Source organism: Eublepharis macularius, chromosome 6 (assembly GCF_028583425.1).
Source record: "Eublepharis macularius isolate TG4126 chromosome 6, MPM_Emac_v1.0, whole genome shotgun sequence".
NCBI lineage: Eukaryota > Metazoa > Chordata > Lepidosauria > Squamata > Eublepharidae > Eublepharis > Eublepharis macularius.
The window spans coordinates 122,658-133,609 of record NC_072795.1 but is presented as its reverse complement, the minus strand read 5'-3'; positions in this window follow the sequence as shown (position 1 = coordinate 133,609).

The window sequence follows — 10,952 nt, the reverse complement described above, 5'->3', positions numbered from 1 at the left end:
TCAGTTCAAGAATTTGTTGCTAGGGGGCATAAAATGAACATGGGGTATATTTAAAGGTTTACTAAATGAAAGTCAAAACAAATGTGCTAAAACAGATCACATTCTGTTTAGAGCATCCAAATGTTTTGCAGAGAAATTCTGGAAATGTTTTATTTTCAGAAATCCCGCATCTTTTTCCCCCCTCTCACTCAGGACAATGTTTTCACACTTTACAATGCTTCCTTGCCAGGTCTGAGAACGAATGCTGCTGGGACACCTGGAACGGTGTGCATACTGGTGGTGGTGGACAGCGCTAGCAATTCGTAGCTGACTGATGGTGCTGGAGTCTGCATAGTGATTTAGGTCTTCTTTGGAAGTCTCTCACCCAATTAGTAACCGAGGCTAACCCTGCTGAATGTCCAAGATCTGAAGAGGTGGGGCTTGCCTGCGCTATCCATGTCAAGGTACCATACATATTACTCACATTTATTGGGGGGGGGGAACAGTAACTCTCTGTAGTATTGTGGGTCAGGACAGTGTTTCAAACATGGTTGACAGTCTTTACCGAACAGCCACGTTTGCTGAACAAATCTATACATGTCCTGGATCTACAGCACATTGTAATGGGAGCTTTTGCTCACATTTTATCTGCAAGCCTGAATCAAGGCCATATATGACACCGCTTGGTATTTTTTAGTAGAAATTAGCTCTTTTCAAAATTTACTTACAAACTACGTCCTCCAAAGGGTCTTATTTTCTGACCGCCTCCAATGCTTAGCAGCTCTAATATGGACTCTGAAATTAAAGAACTAGGAGGCACTTTCTTCACCAGCACCACCAACAGTGAGGTTATTAACTAGAACAGAGGATATTTGAGGAAAGAGAAATGCGCCTTGTGTGTCTTACTTAATGGTGTCCAGTTTTAAGAAAACATCAACAAGTAAAACAAATTAATTGCTCAAAGCTTCACACCAGTCCACCTTAGCCAAGAACTCAGAAGGCACACCCCAGAAGGTCACTGAGCACCCAATCTTCCCCCTTAGCTTGGCCTCTCTCTGCAGATCAAGACAGCCACGAGCTGATCAGTGTTGGCCACCTGATTTCCCCATCGTGGAACACATTCAGATGCTTTGGTTAGGGCTGCTGAGTCCCACGAACAGTCACTGCCTGGCACATGTGTCAACCTGTCCCACACTGAACACCACTGCCCTAACACAGAGACCAAAATAATCAATGGATGTCAAACAGGCACACACAACGCCCCCATTAACAAGCAGCCTAGGATTTATACAACACAAGGCAGAATTAAAAACACATAACACCAAACCACCCTTTGGTCAAGCTTCTCTGACAAGTCTGAAGAGTCTCACATGGAAGCCTTTTTAGGCTGAAGTTCACTGCCTTTCCAGCATACCGCATGTGCTTTGCTCCACTTCTCCCCTCCCCCCACTCAACACCAGAGAATATAATGGCCTTTAAACCAATCAGGGATATTTGCAAGCTTCACAAAAAAGAATTTAGTAACATGCAGTGGCCTGGTCAGCTTTTGCCTCCAAAGCTAACTCCCATTACTCTAAATGAACCCTCAAAGCAGCACACACCCATGAACCTGAACACTACGGGGAGCCCTAAAAAGAAGGCTTGCCTAAGCAAGACACGTGGCAGCACCTTGGTGATAGTAGACAAAAAGGAGAACACTCTCACATTCCTGACAAGGCAACAAGAGCAAACCACACTCAGGTCCTGAATGTTAAATTCATTTAAATATTGCATAAAACCAATTCTCTAGAAGGATTTATCCCTAAAAGGGCAAGGGAAATATAAAACTAAAATTCTTCCATTACTCGTATTGCTTTGAATTAAAAAGAGGAGGTAGACACAGCTTGCTTGTGTACATGAGTAGACAAAGCATTTGCAGTTCAATGACCTGGAAAAATGCTCACATGTGGCTCACAGCCACAACTCTGTCTTTGGGTGCTACAACTCTGAAGATGCCAGCCACAGCTGCTGGCGAAACGTCAGGAACTACAATGCCAAGACCACAGCTATACAGCCCGAAAAATCCACAACAACCATCATTCTCCGGCCGTGAAAGCCTTCGACCACAATTCAGTGTTTGCACAAAATGAAGCACTGACGTCTGGACTAAATGAAGCTCCTCCCTCTAAATCAAGCCTTCCAAGCCACTTTTTTATCAATAGAAAATTGTCTCAAAATAGCCTCTTCATTCTTGAGAAAGAAATCCTGATTTAGCATGATGCTCTGAACAATTATACTGCATTGAAATTGGATGGTCTAGCTGTTTTGCTGCCACAAACTAACAAGGCAAACTCCTTTGAAGCCTCACACAAGCCAACTGATCCCAACACCAAAAGGAGATGTTTACCAGTGCAATCCTACACAGAGTTACACCGGTCTAAGCCCATTGAAGTCAATGGCCTTAGACTGGAGTAACTCTCCATAGGATTGCACTGTACATTTACTAGCAAAGGAATGTTTTGGTTGCACCCTCCCTCTCTCCCCCCCCCCCAATTGCATCTTCTCTCTCCTCCCCTCCTCTTCTATATTTGACCAGTTTCTGTACCATGCATCTGACGAAAAGAACTTGATTCTCGAAAGCTTATGCTACAATAAACTTGGTTACTCTTAAAGGTGCTACTGGACTCTTTTTGATTTTCCTTTAAATCAAGCCTTCCAAGCCACTTTTCACTCTTCATTCTTGAGAAAGAAATCCTGATTTAGCATGATGCTCTGAACAATTATTTTTTTTCCTTTTTTTCCTTTTACAATGAGATGCCCAAGCCTTGAGAAAACTTTGAAGCAAATATTCTTTAAGAAAAGCTGGAAGTGATTTGCTTAAGGCCACTTAGTCTTTAATATCCAATTTTCTGCCAATATTGGCTCCCAAAGCTATCTACAATAATTAAAATCCACCACAAAGATAAAATGTATTAGTAAATCGACACCTGTTTGGGGCATGTTCTGAATGCCCTCCTCCTTGAGGCTTGTCTGGCACCTGCTTCACTTTCTTTTAGGCGTCAGGCTAAAACACACAAGTTTGTCCATGCTTTTTAAGGGGTGGGTAGGTGGGTGGGTTTGCCAGATTTTTAATGGTCTGATTCTGCTTTATGGATAGGTCTTATGCTGCTTATGTCCAGTGGCTGGCTTTTAATGGCTTGTTGGAATATTAGGGTGATTTTACTGGTGAGCTGCCTCGAGCAGGACTCTGAAGAGGCGGCACAGAAACCTTGTAAATAAATGAAATTCTGCATACATTTAAAATACTACATTGACAGTAGCACTACATGCTATTGCAACATTTATGCCATTTAGGAGGATGGGAATGTCACAAATCCCAAAGAGCCAACAACACCCAACGAGTTGGGAATCTCTAGTCTGACCAAACAACTCTCCACCCATCACTTCCAAAGAGATGCAAGCAAAAACTCATCATTTTTCAACTGTGGAGTTAACCCCAAGAGGTTTCTAGCACACAAGAGGCATGCATGGCTCTGACAGAACCCCAAGCAAGGGAGATGCTTCAGGATGTGAAATTGAAAGAGTGAGTTACATACCGAGGTTGTACCAGACGCTCATCTCACCGGTGAGGGTTCTTGCTGTAATAATGGTTTGCCTCTCCTGCAAAGTCATCCAATTCCATTTTGCAATGCAGCTTCATGTGGAATTTTAGATCATGATCTTCATCCCAGGCTCTTACTTTGATTCTGTCAATGGAGATATGGCACTCATTGAAAACGACACACAAGGAAAAAGACTGTGGTTCCAAGACACTGCAGCCACAAGGGCAAGAGCACAACACCCCCTCAGACCCTCAGTGTCAGAGTACCCCAAACGTGGGCTGAACTGTTCGGCCTGGATGTCAAAGGCCGTCTAGAAGAAAAAACCTCTCACATTTTAAACTCTGTCCTTCCTGCCAGGGGCCCAGGGCAGCACACACAATTTGCTAAACCAGATTTGGTATGGGCAACGTCTTCTTTGCCTTATAGGCAGGTTAAGCAGACAACAAAGAACTAGCCAGTGAGCCCCTGGGCCCATGGTGTATCTCACAGAGCTGTTGTGCAGAAGAAACAGAGGAGAACAACGTATGCTGCTTTGGGCCTCCAATGGGGAGAATGGTGAGATATAAATGAAACAAACAAACTCATGGAGCAGGGTAGCAGGGAGAATAAAATGTTTAGGCAAATGCCTTGGGCCCTGACCAGGATGGCCTAGGCTAGCCTAGTCCCAGAAGCTGAGCAACACTGCCCTGGTCTATTACATGGCTGGGAGACCACCGAGGAAGTCTTAGGTCGCTACACAGAGACAGGCAATGGCAAACCACCACTGTCCACCTCTTGACTTGAGAACTCTATGAGGGTTTGCTGTCTGTCAGCTCTGCACTTCCCACTCAGTGACTTGGAGACAGAACCGAAAGCTCATGAAGTGATCCTGTGCACCTCTGCAAAGAGAAAGTGAAAGGCTTCTTGGGGAGGACGTGGGATAGCCAGGGGCTTTCAAGTACCTGTTCAAAAGCAACTGCCATAAAGCCACAGCTACGCTATTCTATGACATTGCTTTGTTTTCTTACAGGAACTCAGCAGGTGGCCTGGAGTCAGCTGCTCCACTGGGGCCCACCTCCCCAGCTGTATTGTGGGGACAATAATATACCGACTTTGTTCACTGCTCTCTAAGCAGGCACCAATCTGTCCAGAAGGACACTACATGAGCACACTGCTGTTGTTGCTGTAGTTACCTCTACTTCGTGCATAATTTTTAAAACCTCCATCATGTCCCCCTTGACTTCTCTCTTTTAAAAAATCATTCCTTATCATGGGAAATAGTTGTCTGTGCTGCTTGTAGATGAACTGAAGTTCATCTGGGTGGGCCAGTAAACATCTGAGTAAAAATGTCACATTCCCTCATTAGAACACTGAAAAAGGCAGAAAAACCCTGAAAGCCAACGAGAGGACACAATTTTGCCCACAAGCAAGGGGTGCTGAGCAGTAACCAGCATTGACCGGATGGCCCTTTAGGAATTTGGAAGGGAACTTGATACAAGTGAAAGCTTGAGCAGCAATCCTTGGTGCCCAGCAGCTTGTTAGGGTCAGGTTTAATAATCATGAAAAAGGCTCATAAACAGACAGCAGTTTCAGCAGTAAAAACTGGTGTGACCTTGTGGTTAAGGGGACCTGGAAGTAGCAAGCTAGAGAAAGCATGAAAGAGCAAATGGAGCAGTGCAAAGACTAATCGCCTCCATTCATTCCCAGGAGCCTCAAGAGAATCTGCTCTCATCTCTTTAAAACATCTCCACTGATCCTTGTCACTGACTCAGTCCCTTGCCTTTCTCCCCCATCCTCCCCCCCCCCTTTGCAGACTTACAGTGAAATCTTAAACAGAGTGAATCCAGTCTAAGCCCACTGAAATCAGAGGGCTGAGACTGGACTAACTCTGCTTAGGATTTCACAGTTAGAATATTGGGGATAACCCGATCTGCATCCTTGACCCAGGAATTCTGAGCAGAAGACACAACAACAAATACCGTCAGTAGAAAAGAACAGAAGAGGCCAGAAACATGAAGCCAGAGCAAGGTTCCCTTCTTAAATGTGGGTGTATGGTGCCCTCAAGTCACAGCTCACTCAAGGCGACCCCCGGGGGGGGGCTTTCACGGCAAGAGAGTCACAGAGGTGGTGCGCCACTGCCTGCCAATGCAGCCCTGGGCTTTGCCGGACGTCTCCCATCCAATGACTAACCAAGGCCGACCCTGCTTGGCTTCTGAGACCAGATAAGATCAGGCTCACCTGGGCTAGCCAGGTCAGGGCACAACCCTTAAAAACAGAACTGGAAATGCAAACCTAATCAACAAGGGGCTGCAGAAGGAACCAGATCAACGATGCCAAATGTAGCGCAGATATTGGGAACCATTGCAAGCCCCTGCTCCCTGCAACATGAAGGGAAAAAGTCTAGGCCGTCCCCTCTAGAGGAGCTGCTTTTTCTGGCACTGACCAGCGGGTGGGCGACCAAGGGAAGTAGTCACAACCCGCCCCCCAGGCTAAGGCTGCCCCACGGCGGAGGGCCAGGCGGCTCCTTTGCTCCGAGGCCCGAGCGAGTCTTCCCCCCTTCCCCTCTTGGCCAGTGCTGGCGGCGGGCCTTGCCCCTCGGGACTCCCCTCGTCCCTCGCAGGGCCAGCCAAGGGGGCCGAAGGGGCTTGGGGGCTGCCCGCCCGCCCGCCTTTTCCGCCGCTCTTTCGGCAGCGGCGGCTTCCCCCAACACTCCCAGAAGGCGCCGGCCTGGGCAGGGGGCGCCCCTCGGCTGACGGAGCTCGCTTACCTGAGCTCGCGTGCCGGCTGGACGGGGCGCTCGCCGACGCCGGCGAGCCCGGGGATGTCCTCCGCGGGGGGGCCCGAGCGAGAGAGGCACGCGCTGCGGCCCTCAGGCAAGGCCACGAGACCAAAGCTTCCCGCGCGGCCTTTTCGCAGCCGCCTCGGGCGCCACGTGGCGCGCGGGGCCAAGATTCCTCTGCTGAAGGCGGCGGAGGGCCGGGCCGGGCGGGAAAGCAGCCGCCGCAGCAGGTCCCCCGTCTCCCAGCCCGCGCTGCGCCCTCGGCAAGGCTGCCCCGTAGAGGCCCGTAAACGGGGAAGGGGCGGCAGGGCGCGCGGGCGACAAGCCCTGCCAAGCGCAGGCGTGAAGGCGGCGGCTGGGAACTCCTCCTCCCCCCCTCCCTCCCTCCCTCCCTCCCTCCCTCCCGCGGCGGCTCTCGCGGGAGCCTGGCTGGCTGGTTGCTTGGCTGCGGCCCTCTTTCCTCGTTGCCCAAACCGGGCGCTTCATTCCCAGCCAAAGGCCATCGAAGCGCAAGAAAGAGGGGCGCCCAAAACGCCTGTAAGAAGCGGGCTAGCACTGGAGCATCTCAGAGCACCAGCCCCTCTGGGGCATGGAAGTGCTTCATTTCAAAGATCCGGGCCCATAGCCCACCCGCGGAGGGTTGCCAGCTCCAGGGTGGGAAATTCCTGGAGATTTGGGAGGCGGAGCCTGGAGAGGGAAGGGACCTCAGCAGGATAGAATGCCATAGAGGCCTCCCTCTAAAGCAGCCAGTTTTTCCAGGGGACCTGCACTCTGTCACCTGCAGGCCCGTGGAAATTCCAGGAGATATCCAGCCACCACCTGGAGGCTGGCAACCCTATGCAGCAAATGAAAAAGCGCACAGCAGAATTGGCTGCCGATTTAGAAATAACCTCCTGGCACCTCCTGACCCTCTTTGCTGAGAAGCATAATTCCAGAGGGGCAGCAGTGCCGGCTGTTTTAGCACACCCTTGTAAAATAAAACAGAATTCTTTTTCTTCCAGGCAAGAGAGATGTCAGATTCGACTGCTCCTCTCTCTTCAAGTGCGCATGCTGCAGTGTATACAATGTATTTTGTTTTCTCAGTGCAGAACTGGCACTTCCTGGATACAGAATTTCAAAACTTTTTGAAAATGTGAATGGGCAGTTAGAAGCTGGAGTTGGTTACTTATTCCCAGTTCCTTCTTCGCACTTCCTTATTCCTTATTCGTTATTCTCAAAGCCAAAGAAAAATATTGTGGGAAAACTGAAAAGCTCTACACTCCAAAATGAAGTTTGGAGGGGCACATATTATACACCTTCATATTCACAAGACTCAGCACTCTAAGCGGACCTATACTGGGTCATCCTACAAAACCCAGACCTTGAGTAAACAGCTTCAAAACAGGATGCCCCCAGAACAATTCAATAAGAAGAAACGGGCAGCAGCCGCAGGAGGAAAGAACTTTGGATCACCCCAAATCACACCGGTCTGAAGTCCAGAGCCTGTCCCCCACAAGTTGACATGTGCTGGTGCTGATCCAGTCTCTGGTTCTGGACCCAAGGCCTCGCATGTGGCCTGTCTCCAAGCACCCAGTATTAGACCTTTTTTTTCAATAAGGAAGGGGTGAAAATATAAGCCCCCTGCAACACCAAATAATCTTTGGATCACCCCAAATCACACACCCCTGAACTCCAGAGCCTGTCCCCCACAAGAGGACATGTGCTGGTGCTGATCCAGTCTCTGGTTCTGGACCTAAGGCCTCGCTACTGGCCTTCCTCCCAGCACCCAGTATTACACATGTTTTTAAATAGAGAAGTGGTACAAATATAAGCCCCCTGCAACCCCAATTAATCTTTGGATCACCCCAAATCACACACCCCTGAACTCCAGAGACTGTCCCCCACAACAGGACATGTGCTGGTGCTGATCCAGTCACTGGTTCCGGACCTATAAGCCCCCATTATTACACATGGCTTTGACTATGGAACTGGTGAAAATATAAGCCCCCTGCAACCCCAAATAATCTTTGGATCACCCCAAATCACACAGATCTGAACTCCAGAGCCTGTCCCCCACATGTTGACATGTGCTGGTGCTGATCCAGTCTCTGGTTCTGGACCTAAGGCCTCGCATGTGGCCTGACACCAGACAGCCAGTATTAGAATTTTTTTAATAAGGAAATGGTGAAAATGTAAGCCCCCTGCAACCCCAAATAGTCTTTGGATCACCCCAAATCACACACCCCTGAACTCCAGAGACTGTCCCCCACAAGTTGACATGTGCTGGTGCTGATCCAGTCTCTGGTTCTGGACCTCAGGTCTCGTATGTGGCCTGCTTCCAAGCACCCATTATTACACATGGCTTTGACTATGGAACTGGTGAAATATAAGCCCCTTGTAACCCCAAATAATCTTTGGATCACCCCGAATCACACAGATCTGAACTCCAGAGCCTGTCCCCCACTAGAGGACATGTGCTGGTGCTGATCCAGTCTCTGGTTCTGGACCCAAGGCCTCGCATGTGGCCTGTGTCCAAGCACCCAGTATTAGACCTTTTTTTCAATAAGGAAGGGGTGAAAATATAAGCCCCCTGCAACACCAAATAATCTTTGGATCACCCCAAATCACACACCCCTGAACTCCAGAGCCTGTCTCCCACAACAGGACATGTGCTGGTGCTGATCCAGTCACTGGTTCTGGACCTATAAGCCCCCATTATTACACATGGCTTTGACTATGGAACTGGTGAAAATATAAGCCCCCTGCAACACCAAATAATCTTTGGATCACCCCAAATCACACACCCCTGAACTCCAGAGACTGTCCCCCACAAGAAGACATGTGCTGGTGCTGATCCAGTCTCTGGTTCTGGACCTATAAGCACCCATTATTACACATGGCTTTGACTATGGAACTGGTGAAAATATAAGCCCCCTGCAACACCAAATAATCTTTGGATCACCCCAAATCACACACCCCTGAACTCCAGAGACTGTCCCCCACAAGAAGACATGTGCTGGTGCTGATCCAGTCTCTGGTTCTGGACCTATAAGCACCCATTATTACACATGGCTTTGACTATGGAACTGGTGAAAATATAAGCCCCCTGCAACACCAAATAATCTTTGGATCTCCCCAAATCACACAGATCTGAACTCCAGAGCCTGTCCCCCACATGTTGACATGTGCTGGTGCTGATCCAGTCTCTGGTTCTGGACCTAAGCCCTCGCATGTGGCCTGCCACCAGACAGCCAGTATTAGAATTTTTTTTAATAAGGAAATGGTGAAAATGTAAGCCCCCTGCAACCCCAAATAGTCTTTGGATCACCCCAAATCACACACCCCTAAACTCCAGAGACTGTCCCCCACAAGTTGACATGTGCTGGTGCTGATCCAGTCTCTGGTTCTGGACCTCAGGTCTCATATGTGGCCTGCTTCCAAGCACCCATTATTACACATGACTTTGACTATAGAACTGGTGAAAATATAAGCCCCCTGCAACCCCAAATAATCTTTGGATCACCCCAAATCACACACCCCTGCACTCCAGAGACTGTCCCCACAAGTTGACATGTGCTGGTGCTGATTCAGTCTCTGGTTCTGGACCTCAGGCCTCGCATATGGCCTGCCACCAAGCACCCAGTATTAGACCTTTTTTTGAAGAAGGAAATGGTGAAAATATAAGCCACCTGCAACCCCAAATAATCTTTGGATCACCCGAAATCACACACCCCTGAACTCCAGAGCCTGTCCCCCACAAGAGGACATGTGCTGGTGCTGATCCAGTCTCTGGTTCTGGACCTCAGGTCTCGTATGTGGCCTGCTTCCAAGCACCCATTATTACACATGGCTTTGACTATGGAACTGGTGAAATATAAGCCCCTTGTAAACCCAAATAATCTTTGGATCACCCCGAATCACACAGATCTGAACTCCAGAGCCTGTCCCCCACTAGAGGACATGTGCTGGTGCTGATCCATTCTCTGGTTCTGGACCCAAGGCCTCGCATGTGGCCTGTGTCCAAGCACCCAGTATTAGACCTTTTTTTTCAATAAGGAAGGGGTGAAAATATAAGCCCCCTGCAACACCAAATAATCTTTGGATCACCCCAAATCACACACCCCTGAACTCCAGAGCCTGTCCCCCACAAGAGGACATGTGCTGGTGCTGATCCAGTCTCTGGTTCTGGACCTAAGGCCTCGCTACTGGCCTTCCTCCCAGCACCCAGTATTACACATGTTTTTAAATAGAGAAGTGGTACAAATATAAGCCCCCTGCAACCCCAATTAATCTTTGGATCACCCCAAATCACACAGATATTTTATATTTTAAGATTACAGAGATAAAGTATGTGAAAGGGTAGATAGCTGCATGTCTTCTGTACTCTGAGCATGCTTCTAAAGCCCTGCATATCAGGAATGAATATTGAGCAATTCCTTGCTAAATCCCGTACACATGAAACTGTCTTATATTGAGTCAGATCATTAATCTAGGAACAGGACTGTCTACACCAACTGCAAATGGCTCTCCATGGTCTCTTCACATCATCTACTCCCTGATCTTTTAAACTAGAGATGCCAGAGTCCGAATCTGGGACTTTCCATATGCGAAACAAATGCTCTACCACTGAATTACAGCCCCTCACCAATATTGCA